The 15,196-nt window shown below is 44.9% G+C and overlaps 1 protein-coding gene and 1 non-coding gene across 4 annotated transcripts in view; both read left to right on the forward strand.

The window, feature by feature from the left end:
* LHFPL2 (LHFPL tetraspan subfamily member 2) overlaps positions 1-15,196 on the forward strand; it is a 170,114-nt gene that overhangs the window by 3,356 nt on the left and 151,562 nt on the right. For 2 of the 3 annotated variants that reach the window (XM_058728916.1, XM_058728915.1), the window contains exon 2: positions 13,383-13,460. The exons of the other annotated variant lie outside the window; for it this stretch is intronic. The gene's annotated coding sequence lies outside the window, so the exon portion shown is untranslated. The remainder of the gene's footprint in view (positions 1-13,382; positions 13,461-15,196) is intronic. 3 annotated transcript variants of the gene reach the window in all.
* LOC131489507 (U6 spliceosomal RNA) lies at positions 11,530-11,633 on the forward strand. The gene has a single exon (XR_009250609.1). It is a non-coding gene; the product is annotated as a U6 spliceosomal RNA (small nuclear RNA).

Here is a 15,196-nt window from a genome sequence, read left to right on the forward strand (position 1 = left end):
ACCCATGAAGCCTGTCCCATGGGCTGGGCTCTGTTCTGGCCTCTGGTGACATAGCGAGAACCAAGAGCAGGCTTCCTCCCTCCCTGTGCACGCGTGCTAGTTGGAGAAGCAAACTCTGTGTGCAAAGGACCTCCATCAACCCGGGAAACTCCTTTTATGATTTCAGAGAGCCTGTACTGGGAAAGCAGAGCACTGGGATTGCTTCCCTTCCACAAGCCAGCCTGCTCAGAGGGAAGGGACCTGGCTGTGGGTAGTGATGGGGGCAGCCGGGCTTATGGGTTCTCCCTCGGGATAAGGGAGAAAGAGACTATTTCTTTTTTTTTTTTTTTAATTTTTTTTTTCAACGTTTTTTATTTATTTTTGGGACAGAGAGAGACATAGCATGAACGGGGGAGGGGCAGAGAGAGAGGGAGACACAGAATCGGAAACAGGCTCCAGGCTCTGAGCCATCAGCCCAGAGCCTGACGCGGGGCTCGAACTCACTGACCGTGAGATCGTGGCCTGGCTGAAGTCGGACGCTTAACCGACTGCGCCACCCAGGCGCCCCGAAAGAGACTATTTCTTCTGTGCTTAATACAAGTCTGTGTCCATTTGGGTAGTGGGTGAGGAGAACCATCAGCCAACATGCCATGAAAACAAAGAGTTTCTTTCTCAAAGGTGAGATCTCTGAGCCTTAGAAAGGCAAAGAAGGAATTAAAGGTCACTTCTGGTCATCACCCTGTAAAACCCGGGTGTGTCCAGGGAAGAATCTGGTGTGGCACTTGAGACACCTCACTCTCTCTTGCTGTATAAGGCGTGGCTGAAGGAGGAAAAGGAAGAGTGGATACCTGGTTCCTGGTTTTCTTTTTCATTACTTTTAAAAAGACATTAATACATGATGCAGTAATAATCACACGTTTGGAGTCTAGAAGGCTGGCAAAGGTAAAAGGTAGGTAGGGCTCTGATAGTAGTTGTGTGTATGGAGGCAAGGTCGAGAGGGAAGTACCTGAGGGTGCTGGGGTTGGGTGCTGAGCTGAGGAACCTGAACTTCATCTCTAAAGCTGGCTGAAAGAGAATTTGCAGCAGGTAAATGACTTGTTTTGTAGTGCTTTAGAAAGAACTTGGTGGCCATGAGGTGGGTTGGGTGACAAGGAGACCAGAGTGGGGACAGAAGTTGAGCTGAGAGGCTAGTGTGGGAGTCCTTGAGGGACTTGGAGAGGGAGAGGTCGGGAGAGATTGCTTACCCTTCCTGGGTCTTCTCTCGGTTGTGGACACCAAGAGGGAGTCCAGGGTGACTGGTGTGGTCATGGCACCATTCACTGAGGTGAACAACTGTGGGGAACTTCAATTTGAGGAGATGAGATGGTACGGAGTAATGAGTTCAGTTGGATCCCGAACAGAACTGTGAGCCTTCCAGGGAGAGATGTCCAGCAGAGAGCTGAAAACATGGGCAGGAAGAAGAGTCTGGAGTAGAGATGAAAGATGGAGTTGTTTTTATAGTAGTGGCAAGTAGTTGCCTGGATTGTTGAGATTTACTAAACAGCGCTCAGGATGGGAGTGATCTGTATACTTGTAACTGAATTTTTCTCTTTTATCCTTGCAACAGGCCTCACTGGGATAATTAAACCTCTGACCTTGGCCTTAAATGACCAGTCTCTCACTGTTATTTTGCAGACCTGGTGATAACTGTTTATGTTACTTTGAACTGGGATCATCGAAAGGAATATATGTAGAATGGCTGTGAACATACTTGGTAGCTAGGATGTATAACTGGTGAAATTGATTACCACTCCCCCAACACAGACACACACAGACACACACAGACACACATACGTTATAGACCATGTTCTTCCCCAAGTTCATATGTGGAAACCGTAACCCCCAGCGTGGTGGTATTTGGAGGTGGGGTCTTTGGGAGGTGATTAGATTTGGATGAGGTCGTGAGTCTGGACCTCCGTGGTGGGAGTAGTGTCCTTACCCAAAGAGAAAGAGAGATCACAGCACATCAGCTCTCTCTCCACCACAGAGAGGAGGCTGTCATTGCAAACCTGTAAGAGGGTTCTCATCAGGAACCAAATCTCGCAGTGCCTTGACCTTGGACTCCCAGCTTCTAGAACAGCGAGAAATAAATACTGTTTAAATTATCCAGTCTCTGGTATTTTGTTATAGCAGCTTGGACCGATTATTACACAGGTATGTGTTGTGTTTAAGAAAATGTAAGATGACCTTTACTTGCTGAGGAAGTAAAGCAGTTTTGTGCACATCTAGAAAGTACTGAACATAGAGGTGTGTTATCTGTGTGTTTTCTTAGTTAAACTGTAATATCGTCAGCTAGGTCAAGAGAAGTTCCCAACTTTGACTTTGAGATTTGCCAGGTAAGAAGGAAGAACCTCAGTGTATTTGAGTTTTCCTCCTGTAGGTTCTGATTTTGATTTGATACTACATTTGTTGATTAAGTGGTGTTTTGGACCCTATTTAAAAAATACTTTCTTCAAAATTGAGTAAGACTACAGAGGTGTTTACTTGGGTGAATTGTTGCCGTTCCATTTAGGACATCACAACCAAACTCGTTTTTAAAACTCTTCACATGGTTTCTAAAATAATAAGTACTGAATTCTGTAGTCAATTATGGTATTTGAATGAAGAATATTGAGGGTTTCAGCGGGTTCATTGCAAACAAAATTTAACAATTACTGAGGTGACATTAGCCGTAAAAGCAGTTCTCTCCTTGTGTCTTCTGTATGTACAGAGAATGGTTCAATGATGTCACCAGGTTTCCTGGCTTTTGGCAACTTACGGGTAATACATTGAGGATTTGCAGCCTAGGCTAATGTATGAAGCTAGGATGTTATAACAGTGAATATGTGGCCTTTTAAAGCATCCCTGTTTGTGGAACTAAGGATATTTGATTATGGGCTGAAGATCTCTCATCCTATAAGTGCACAGACTTGCAGCCATCCCTGGATTGCTGGTAGGGAGCTCCACACACACTTGGGGTTCCCAGGTCTTTATTTCCAAATGCTCCATACACCCTTTCTCCCCAACACTAATTTTCTCCCTAACACTAATTTTCTCCCCTTAGAGAGGGTGGTCAGGCTTTCCCGGCCCCTGTGAGAAGACACGGGGAGGAGAAGGCTGTCTACAAGACAAGGATAAGCCTCCGAATCCATAGGTGCCATGAGACCTTATATTGTGAGAACTAACTTTTGTTTTCATGTCCACGAAGGAGAGGCTTATCCACCTTCTTTTTTTGAAGTTACCATATGGCCCTCCAGGGCTATTGCTGTTACTATGAATTTCATTCATTTGTGAAATAATTAAAAGTGTGCAAAATAGACCCCAGTGAATGCTTGTTAAATTGCAGGCATGCTGTTTGATTTGTGTGCAGCTATTACTCCCCTTACGGCTGTGGATCTAGGGTGAGGCCAGTGGGGGTGACTAATGATTGTCAGTCTGTGTAATGACCAAGAACATCTCCCCTCACCCTTGCCTGCTTAACTGGGGTGCCATCGGAAGGAAAGCTGGTAGCCATAGACAGACTCGAAGGATGTAGACTAAAATTTTAACTGTTCGCCTTGGTCTGGTGATTATAAGTGACTAGTTATTTTCTTTATTTTTCTGTTTTCTGTAATATTTTCAGATTTTCTGTAAATAGCAGTTACTTTTTTATTAATTTTTTTTTAACATGTATGGTTTATTTTGGGAGAGAGTGGGGAAGGGGCAGAGGGGTGTGGGGAAATGGAGAATCTCAAGCAAGCCTCATGCCCAGTGTGGAGCCTGATGTGGGGCTTGATCTCACAACCATGAGATCATGGCCTGAGCTGAAATCAAGAGTCAGATGCTTAACCAACTGACTCATCCAGGCGCCCCAATAGCTTGTTACTTTTAAAACCAGAGCAAAAGAGTTGGTGGGTCTGTGTGTGTGTGTGTGTGTGTGTGTATGTAAACATGTTCGCCACAACACCGTACCTCTCCTTACATCTGTGCATCCATTGTAAAGGAGGTTTTTGTCTTTAAAAAGAATTAAAATTAGGGGCGCCTGGGTGGCGCAGTCGGTTAAGCGTCCGACTTCAGCCAGGTCACGATCTCGCGGTCCGTGAGTTCGAGCCCCGCGTCAGGCTCTGGGCTGATGGCTCGGAGCCTGGAGCCTGTTTCCGATTCTGTGTCTCCCTCTCTCTCTGCCCCTCCCCCGTTCATGCTCTGTCTCTCTCTGTCCCAAAAATAAATAAAAAAAAAAAAAACGTTGAAAAAAAAAATAAATAAAAAGAATTAAAATTCGTATTTGCTATAAATGTAGTTGCTCATACTGGGAGGCTAGGGAATACAACTGTGATTAGGTGCTGTGACCCACAGCCAGAGTGGGACAGCTCTCTGAGAACTATACAGAAGCCGACTCCTTAGTGTATATTTTGTACATTTTTATAAACATTGTAAATGTGATTTGAGAGGTGTTTCACTTATACATCTAGGTGTGTAAATGGCTGTCTGATAAGAAGTCTTGAATCAAATCTGATAAGTACTGAATTAAATATGTGCTATACTGACATGTTGGGATTCTTTCTTTTTAAAAATTGTTTCAGTGTTCAGTACAACCCAGCAGTGAGATCTTAAATATCCCTTTAGCAGCAACCCCTGCACATGCCTGGAAAATTAGAGGGGCTCTTTTTCCTCTACTGATTCTTTCGTTCAGCATTTTCTTTCTTTCCACACTGAGCTGTGCTGTCAAGGGCACCTGGGGTTCAAGCTTCCCTTCTCCTGGGACAGGCTGCAGTTGGGCTGGATTTCACATGTTGTTTTTCAGTTTTCAGGCAGTTAGCCAGTTGTTTAAGGATGGTTGTAACTGCATGGACAGTAGGGTTGTTTAATCTTTAGGTAAGTGGTGCATAGCACATACATATTGAGGACAAATTAACCTCTTAAAAATTTTCAACTGCTTTTTTTTTTTTTTTTTCCTCTTGTAGAGACCAAATATTCTGGAATTAAAAATAATGGATAGTCTGGGAACTGCAAGCTGTACCAGTAAGCAGTGTTTTTGTCTTTATAAATGACTATTACTTGGGTATTCCATACAGACTTAAAAAAAACATGGGTCACAACTTTAAAAACAGTCTAAAATCACATCCAATTTTTGTAATGGCCGTCTATTCCTAGATGATGATCCCACATAGAAGTATGTCTAAACAGATACCTCCTCTGTCATTTGCTCATTTTTATAGTAGTCCTTTCAAGGTTCTTCTGTACTAGAAGCTCGTAATTTACTGGCCTAATTACTAATTCTGCATGGATTTATGCTGTACTAGGTAGCGTAGTGTGCTGGCTTAAACAGGCGATGGTATGTCTTGTTGATCTGAATCCTTTTGGTAAATGAGTGTGCTTAGGTTGTCCTGTCTGTTTATGTGTTTTTTTCGAGAGGGTGCTTAGGCCTATAGTTCTTTTCTCTATTAGTAAAGAAACGACAGCTTCGAAGGAGCTAAGCTGATGTGTGGAATGTTTAAACTATAACTCAGGGCCTAAAAGAGCTATAGCCCGGTAAGGAGGCCACACTTTATTATAAGAACACAATTGGTAGTGGTGATGAAAAAGTGTGATAGGTTGTGTGTTCATCTGTGTGGACAGGTGGCTGGGGGCCTGTTTAGGATAGTCTTATCAGCTATGCTGCAGAGGGACCACTACTTCCCTTGGTCTGGAAACCAGACTGGTGGACCCTAACAGTAAATTGGTTAGCTTTCTCGGCAGGTGTGTTAGTCAACACAACTGGCATGTTTTAAAACATTTTGTTTTATTTATTTATTAAAAAAATTTTTTTTTAACGTTTATTTATTTTTGAGACAGAGAGAGAGCATGAACCGGGGCAGGGCAGAGAGGGAGACACAGAATGGGAAGCAGGCTCCAGGCTCTGAGCCATCAGCCCAGAGCCCGACTTGGGGCTCGAACTCACGGACCACGAGATCGTGACCTGAGCTGAAGTCGGACGTTTAACCGACTGAGCCACCCAGGCGCCCCTTAAAACATTTTAAAATGAGAAGTGCCATCATGTTAGATTCCTCTTGCTTATGTATGTGTGTTTGATTTTTTTAAATCTTGACCATGGGACTTCCCGTTTCTGTCCAGATAATTCTGAATTCTGACCTGGTCATCTGCCATGTCAGCCATCCCTCTGGGCTGCGTGTTGTGTTCCTCGACACATTCTGCTCATCAGTCATTGAAGTTCTTTGAGTTATTTACTGGTACTGCTCTGTTAGACCTCCCCATGTCATTCTTCTGAGTCTTCTTAGTAACCAGGGGTGTGTCAGCCTTTGTAGGCGGCCAGAGGTTAGAGGGTTGGAGTCAGTGCCAAGATACAGAGGAAGCTAATCATGCTTGTGACCTTGCCCTCATTAACACTGTGTTGGAACCAAGAGAGCCAGCATTCCGTGGTATTGTTTGACTTTGGATTGTCTCTCTTGATTTATGGTAATAGGCTCCCTATTTAAGAATGTAAGAGATGATCACTACTTACTGCCTCTTTCTAACTACTGAAAAGTCGGGCTTTGGATTGTCAGATTAGTCATTGGACCCTGTTGATGGTGGTTTGGTCCCAAGACAAACCAAGACTGACAAGAGTGTGAGGGCAGAAAGCCTCTGAGAGTCTGGAGCATAAGCGGGTGGGCTGATGACCTGGGTGTTCCACAGGTGGGGGTAAAACACTCAAATTTCAGTGTGTGCAAGAATGACCTGGGACCTTGTTAAGATGTAGATTTGGATTCAGCAGGCCCACATGGGGCCTGGGATTCTGTATTTCTAGCAAGCTTCCTGCCATGCTGATGCTGCTGGTTCCATGTAGCCAGGCTCACACAAAGGTGGGTCGTGGATAAGACTATGCACTAGTCAGCTGGAGGCTAAAACCTGTACAGTCTGATAACCAGGAGGCATCTGTGGGGTCTGACTTAGAATTGGTTGCCTGCTACCTAGGGCTGGCCTCTATTGGGATGAGACCAAGGGCCCTGAGCCTAGTCACTGTCCTTAGGACCCATAATGGCCACCAGGAGCAGCTGCACAGTGTTTTCCCCATAGTCCTTAGGGCAGGGACGTTCTGGAGGGTCTCTTAGGTGAGATACGATTAAGCTAAAGGGCAGGTTTTGTTTTTGCTAAGTTTTAGTTAAATTGATTTCCTCACTGCATGTTGAGTATATTCCATAATTTTAACTAGATAAAGAAGGCTTTACCTTTCTTTAATTAAACCTGCATTTTCTCATAGGCCCTGTAACTGCAGTTAGTGTAATTACAGAGTTTTGTAAAAAGTTACCTCTTACTTTATTTGGAGCATTTTTTATGAAACTTGCTTGATACTCTGCTGGGCTAGCTGGCTAGAATACATAGATGTTCTCAGACCTCTCCCCTGAGGTTTTGACTTTATAAGGCTGGAGTAGATCCTGGGTATCTATAGTTTTTAAACAAAGCTTCCAGTTAGTTCTTATGGTCAAGCAGGTTCTAGAAACACCAGTGTAAAGAAACATCAATTTAGAAACCCATCTATCTGAGCCTGTGATGTTGACCATGTCTGGGGGATGGATGCCCTTACAAGTTCTTTTCTTGGCCTTTTGGGTACTTGGTTGTGAAGAACTGGTTTCTGTCCCTCTGGGATCACTTTAATTTTTATCTTGACACATGCTTTTATTCTTACAGAGGCCCTTATCTTGGGTGGAACCGAAGCAGAGAGTCCTTTTTCAACAGCGTAAGAGCTCAGTTCTGTGAAGCTGTTATTTTTAGGAAGGTTTTACAGACACTGACTATTAAGTGCTTTTGGGCATGCTTGGAAATTCTAGGCTTTAAGCTTTGGGCCTCTACAGAGAAGTCTCAGGAATGTCCTGCAGCTGACTTTTCCCACACCCTCTCCCACTTTGGTTTAGACAGACAGCTGGGGATAATGAGTGTCCCCTTTCTAAGTAAATGCTGACCAGAAATGGATGAGGAGGGGCCCTTCATCCTCCACAGACCAGTTTGGTTCTGATCCAGGTGAACTGACAGGTTGAGGAGTTGGGCTTTCCGTATCATTATATCAACATTAACCTCCCTTTCTGCAAATGCAGGGTCCATCTCAGCCCCATGCAAGAGGCCAAGTCAGTTTGTGAAACAGATGAAGTAGGAAATGGTCTGTGTGATGAGATTGGAAGGGTGTGGGAAAGGGTTTCTTGCCTGGTGATTTGGACACAGTTACATTTCCATCAGAACGCACATTAGAGGCAGCCTTCATGCCCGAGATTTGAGGCTATTTGAGCCGTTATTACTAGTGATTTCCTGACTGGTACACCTGCACCATCTGGCAGAGAGATTCTTGTAGTTGGTGTTAAAGACGGTCACTGAGATTAAGAAGATTCTTGGTATTTCTGGAATCATGTATGACAGCATCAAAGCCCCTAGGAACTGCTGAATGGGAGTGATGAACTTCTTGATCTATTAAAATTAAAAAAAAAAAAAAAAGTAAAGTGGAATTCACTTAACTGTTTTGCCTAAAATTCTATCATTAGAGAAATTCGGTCCACACACTTGTCTTTAAGCAACTCTTATTCAACACATAAGGATCTGTATAGGACAGATAGCATATTTTTTATTTATACCTTAACAGGAATAATTTCATAACATGCTTCTCAAAAGCAGCTAAGGTCAGGGAATGAGAGAGGGGACTCTGACTTTGATGGGGTGGAGTGTGGGCACTGGACAAGGAGGGCAGTGCATAGAGGATAGCTAGAGGCAGCAGGCACGCAGGCCAGCTCACCAGGAGCCAGGCTACCTAGAAGGGCCCGAGGCAAAACTAGTCCCTCTTTACTTTGCGTGTGCACACACATACTGTGTTGTAGGGACTTGAATAGCCCTGATGTGTGTGGCATATTTCTATCGAATGGGGCTATTTCCCATATACTTGACCAGTTGTAATGAAAAGCCAGGTGATCTACATAAGGAAATTAAGATTAAACATCCCAGTTGTACTTGGGGTTATTTTGCTGTCTTTAAAAAGTCTGTTTAATTTTGAGAGCAAAGCTCAGGAAATGATGCTGTTCTGTGCCTACTTAACAGGTGAAATTGGCCAGTAGGAGAGACCTCCCTTCCTTTACTGAGGGGCTTTTTCCCAGTCTGTTTTGAGAAGGGCTTGATTCTTCTGAGACTCCATGCCACCTAGAAAGTGTGCTGTAATGCATGCCTTCTTGTCACGTCTGCAAAGAACAGTTCACAGCTCCTGGGTGAACTCTGAACTTAGATACCCTCTTACCAAAGCCAAAGCTTGTTTGAGTGATACAGTGTGTTTTCAGAAAAGTATAATGATGGGTTGGGAGATTATCTTACCCCCGCTGTCTGAGTAAGCCTGAACTAATAGAGAAGTTACACAGAAGTACATCTCAGGACCAGAACTCTGGGAACTTCTACGAAGACTGACCCACACTCTCACCCACAGCCATTTCTTGCCCTTGCTTCTCCTAGAGCCCCTGCTCTGTCTTTAGATTGGGCTTGGTGCCCCTGATTCTGAGATTCACAAGATGTTCCTTCCTGCTCTTAGTCAGGGTCTTGAAATAAAGCACACAAAAAATGAATACATCCTATTACAAACAAAATACCTTTGTCTTCAAGGGGTACTGGTTTCCTGGTACCCAGGAAAGGTGGGAACACACAGCCTGTGAAAGTCAGAAAGCACTGAGAACCGTCTATACTGACTCCTGTAGTGTGATCATTAGCTTGCTCTGTGACCTTGGACAAGTCATTTTACCTGTTTGGGCTAGAGACAGTTAAGGGATGAATCCAGGCCTGAAATTCTTATTCTAGGTGAGTCTGTATGTCTGTGTGTTCAGTCATTTAATCAACACAAGCTTATTGAGCCCCCCAGGGAGCTGACAGTCTGATAGGAGAGGCTGTAGAAGAGTCATTACCTTTATTTATTTTTAAAATTTTATTTATTTTTCAGAGAGAGAGAGAGAGAGAGAGAGAGAGCGAGCGCCAGCAACAGAGGGGGCAGGGGCAGAGAGAGAGGGAAAGAGAGAGAGAATCCCAAGTAGGCTCCACACCGTCAGTGCAGAGACCGATGCGGGGCTCAAACCCACGAACATTGAGATCATGACCTGAGCTGAAGTTGGACACTCAACTGACTAAGCCGCCTAGGTGCCCCAAGAGCCATTACCTTAATGTGGTTAGCTACGTGTGCAGTGCAGGAGACATAGACCATGCAGGACATGTATGAAGCCTTTACAGTTGTGGGTTCCACATGCACAGAGTGGGTGGGGAGGCTGGAGAGCCGGGGTGTGCAGGTGGAGGGTGTAGTATAGGGAAGGTGCTAGGGATTTCTGCAGCATTGCTTGTTCCCCTGTATTCCCACGTATTTGCTTGGCCTGTTATGAGATCCTGCAGCCCAGCCACCCTCTTTGTGACGTTGGCAAGAGGGGCAGAGACTCTGGAAGCTGAGTGTGGTTGGGGTATGCAGTATATGACTATGATCTGTGTTGATCTGAACACTGTTTTTTTTTTTTTTTTATTAAACAAATTTTTTTTTAATGTTTATTTTTTTTGAGAGAGAGAGCGAGCGTGCGTGAGCATGAGTGGGGGAGGGGCAGAGAGAGAGGGATACACAGAATCTGAAATAGGCTCCAGGCTCTGAGCTGTCAGCCCAGAACCCAATGCGGAGCTCGAGCTCCTGAACCATGAGATGATGGCCTGAGCTGAAGTCAGATGCCCAACTGACTGAGCCACCCAGGCGCCCCTTTAATTTTTTTTAATGTTTATTTATTTTAGAGAGAGAGACAGAGCAACAGAGTGTGAGCAGGGAAGGGGCAGAGAGAAGGAGACACAGAATCCGAAGCAGGCTCTAGGCTGTAAGCGCAGGGACTGATGTGGGGCTCGAACTCAAGAGATGTAAGATCATGACCTGAGCTGAAGTTGGATGCTCAACCAACTGAGCCACCCAGGTGCCCCGATCTGAATACTGTTTTTATTAAAAAAAAAATTTTTTTTTAAGTCTATTTATTTTTGAGAGAGAGAGACAGAGACAGAGTGTGAGCGGGGGAGGGAGACACGGAATCTGAAGCAGGCTGCAAGCTCTGAGGTATCAGCACAGAGCCCAACTCAGGGCCCGAACCCACAAACTTGTGGTATCATGACCTGAGCTAAAGTTGGACACTTAACTGACTGGGCCTTCCAGGTGCCCCTGTTTTTATGTTTTGGACCCCATTTCCCCCCCTTTTGTTAAGCAAAGCAAGAACTATAGAAACATAAGAATGTGAGGATTTGTCTGCTCTTTACAGAAATATCCTTTTTGTTGGGGAGTGGGAGGGATAATTTTTTCTTTCTTCTATGGAGACAATAGATACTTAGAGAGGCAGCTGAGTTGAACTATTCTCATCCTGAATTACGTTATGGCTCCTGGGCCTTGGTATCTTTGTAACCACGGAGTGTGTTCCACACTCCAGAAGGAAACTTGACTCTCACATAAAACCACTTGGAGCTTTCTGGATGGCCCATTTCTTTTTCTGGAGTGGTCAGATTCTGTGCCTAGGTGGGGGGAGAAACACAGTCTGCAAGGAGACGTGCGTGCTCACTTTGGCAGCACTTAAACTAACATTGGGACGATACAGAGATTAGCACGGCCCCTGTGCAAGGGTGACACACACATCTGTGAAGCAATCCATATTTTAAGATGAATGAATGAATAAAAAAGAGAAGTATGTGTCCACTTGCCTGAAGCTGGAGTTGATTTTCCTGCCCTGAAGCAAATGCAGGCTGTAGAAGGGGATGGGGCACGTCTTGAGGAAACAAAATCCTCCTGCAGCACCATATCCCCATCCCAGCGGTGGGTTCTGGGTTCTCTACCCATCAGTCTGCAGGGCTAGGAGGGATTCCCAGCCTCAATGGAGTTGTGTGTTTTCTTGTAAACAAAAATGGACATCGTGGGTCATAGGCCAGGCCAGCTCTGTGCTCTGTACCCTCCCCAGCCCCCGTCCTGGCACTGCCCGCGTTTGGTGCCACTGCCTTAAGGGAGCATCCAGATCACTTGGAGGGCTTTTAATAACACATTACTCCCATCCCCAGAGATTCTGAGTTGCTAGGTCTGCGGTGGGCTGAGAATTTGCATTTCTAGCACATTCACAGTTGATGCTGATACTGCTGGTCTGGGGACCACACTTTGAGAACCACTGTGACACTAGGCACTCCTTGACCTTCTGGAGGGTGTGTTGGGACAAGCAGACTCCACTCCTGATGGCGTGTCTACCTGTGGGGAATTGCCCAGTGCTGGAAGAGCCAGTAATTCAGAAGCAGTGGTTCATTGGAGTGCCACAGGGGCCCTGGCCCTAGAGCCTTCTCTATTGGCTCTTTCCACACAGACCAGGGATGTGGCATTTGGAGTTGCTGATTTGGGCTCTCATTGCCTCCTTCTAAGACCGTCTTGTCTCAGGTGTTGCAGAAAACTTCCTGGACCATGTTGCTTTCCTATGTAAGATCCTTCATGGGCTTGCCATTGGTCTTAAGATAAAGTCCAAAGTCCTAAAATGGCTGCAAGGCCTTTTGTGATTCTCTACCTTTATAGCTTTGTCTCTTGCCAGCCTCCGTCTTGGCCTCTGAAATACTCCAATGGTCACTAACCTCTTTCTTTTCTTTTCCTTTCTTTTTTTAAGTTTATTTATTTATTTTGAGAGAGAGAGGGAAGGGCAGCGAGAGGGAGAGAGAGATCCCAAGCAGGCTCCGCACTGTCAGCACAGAGCCCAGTGTGGGCCTCAAGCTCATGAACTGAGAGATCATCACCTAAGCTGAAATGAAGAGTCGGGCACTTAACCGACTGAGCCACCCAGGCGCCCCACTAAATTCACTCTTTTATGAACTCACATCCCATTTCAGGGCATCCCATTTTGCTGATAGCTTTCCCTGGTATGCTGTTTGCTTGTCCTCTTAGTCTGACATCTCCTGCTTGTCAGACTTCAGCTTAGCTATCACTTGCTCTGGTGAGCTTCCGTTGACCCCTCTGGAACCAGTTAGGGCTTCTGTAAAGGTTTCACATCACCTCGCAGTTTTCTCACTTTCGCTCATATCGGCTGCATCAAGGTCCTGATTACTGCCTGTTTATTTCTCTGTCTCTGTGGAGGGGCTGCAAGCCCATCACATGATCATTCATGTGATCCTAGGCTTGTCATGGTGGTTCTGTGAGGTAGATACTGCAGGGGAGGAAACTGAGGCAAAGGTAGGTTAAGTACCTGGCTTATAGTTCAGTTACCCTGTCACTGAGTTACAACCCTGGGATTCTCATTCAGGTCTCTTCGACCTGACCCCCTCGCCAAGCTTCCTGCTTTGAGACCAAGAGCCCCAGGCATGGTCTGCAGACCTTTCCTGGGAGCATTAAAAGACTGGCTATTCCAAATTAACAAAAATGGTCCTTTCCTGTTGTTTTTTAGGTAAACTGGGAAGCAGACTCTTGAATTCACAGCTGGCTTGTGGTTTTTGCATCTCGTTAAAGCGCACTCATCATACAGGTAAGGGGTTAGTTCTTGGGACCTGCTCCTCATGCTTAGGTGGGTTGTAGGAAAACTCTAGTCATGATGATGCACCCTGGTAACTCCCAGAGTTCTCATTCAATAACGAGAAAATCCTTAAATGAGGAAAGGTGTGAGGTGGTCCCCCACCCCTGTTGAGAGTTTATGGGGTGAAGGTGTTTACTTGGCTGGCTTTCTCCTGGGTGTTGCTGGCCTTTTCACCACCCAACATTCTTTTCTTTGTGCAGGGCTCTCTTCTCCCATCCGTGTAAGCTGGTGCTTAATTCTTTTTCTAGGGGTGCCTGGGTGGCTCAGTCGGTTGAGCGCCCAACTTCGGCTCAGGTAATGATCTAACGGTCTGTGAGTTTGAGGCCTGCATCGGGCTCCGTGCTGACAGCTCGGAGCCTGGAGCCTGCTTCAGATTCTGTGTCTCTCTCTCTGCCCCTCCCCTGCTCACATACACTCTGTCTCAAAAATAAACATTAAACAATATTTTTTAAATTCTTTTTCTTCATTTAAGACCCAGTCTGAATTTCTTTTGTTATCAAACTGCATCAGGAAGATGCTTCTTGGAGCATAGCCTTTTCCTCAGCTTTACAGCACAACCAATCACTGCTTATCTGCTCAGACAGCACACTTGCTTGCTATATGAGCTTTACTTAAGTGTTTGTGTGCATTTTTTTCCTCTAGTCTGTGAGTTCCTTGGCTGTAGTCTCCCATCTAGCATATTTTCTGGCATGAAACAGACTTTCAGTAAATGAATAAATATGTCTGACAAAACAAAACAAAAAACAAACAAAAAAACAACAACCCCTAGTAAGCTCAGCTAAGGCACAGCCACAAAAAAAAATCATAATGTATTTCTAAGCCAATGAAATGATATGTAAATTGCTCTTTTGGATTAATTCTGTGCCTGTTTGCTCATATAGCCATGCATAATTGAGAATTTACCCTAATATATTAAATTAGTAGGAGTTTAGACTCTTCCCCCTAATGAAAGGGATAAAAAGTCAGTTTTCGTGTCATTGTCTTTCTATGGAATAATAAGTGATGTAGGTTATGAAGCACTAATGTGCTAAATGACAACCTGCAGCTCTGAGTTTGCTCTTGGAGAGACCATTGTCACCGGGACCCTGGGAGCCCTGGTCAGCTCTAGGGCTGGACATGTGTCTAAATGTATAGGCAGTAAGGGAGCAGTCAACAGACTTTCCCAATATATAACCTGGAGGCAATGAAAATATTTGAGTGGTTTGACCATTTGTTTTAAAACACAGTTCAGGTTTAAATAATTTTACAAAAAGCTTAAAATTTTTTTTTTAATTTTAGAAAGAGAGAGGGGGTAGAGGAGAGGGGCAGAAGGAGAACAGGGAGGGGGAGGGAGGGAGGGGAGGGAGAGAAAGAAAGAAAGAAGAAGGAAGGAAGGAAGAAAAGAAAGAAAGAAAGAAAGAAAGAAAGAAAATAAATCCAAAGCAGGCTCCATGCTGATTGTGGAGGCCAGTGTGGGGCTTGATCTCATAACCTTGGGATCATGACCTGAGACGAAATCAAGAGTCGGATGGTCGGCCAGCTGATTCATCCAGGCGCCCCTTTAATGAAAAGCTTTTAAATCATTGCACCTCAATCCTCCCCAGACTTCTCAGGTCATTGGGTTCTTTGAGAGGTGCACTGATTGGCTTCATCCTGTGGGTTGGGATTAGCAACCCCCAGGGTGGTGGCTCACTGAATATTGAAGCCAG

This window comes from Neofelis nebulosa, chromosome 1 (genome assembly GCF_028018385.1).
Source record: "Neofelis nebulosa isolate mNeoNeb1 chromosome 1, mNeoNeb1.pri, whole genome shotgun sequence".
Lineage (NCBI taxonomy): Eukaryota > Metazoa > Chordata > Mammalia > Carnivora > Felidae > Neofelis > Neofelis nebulosa.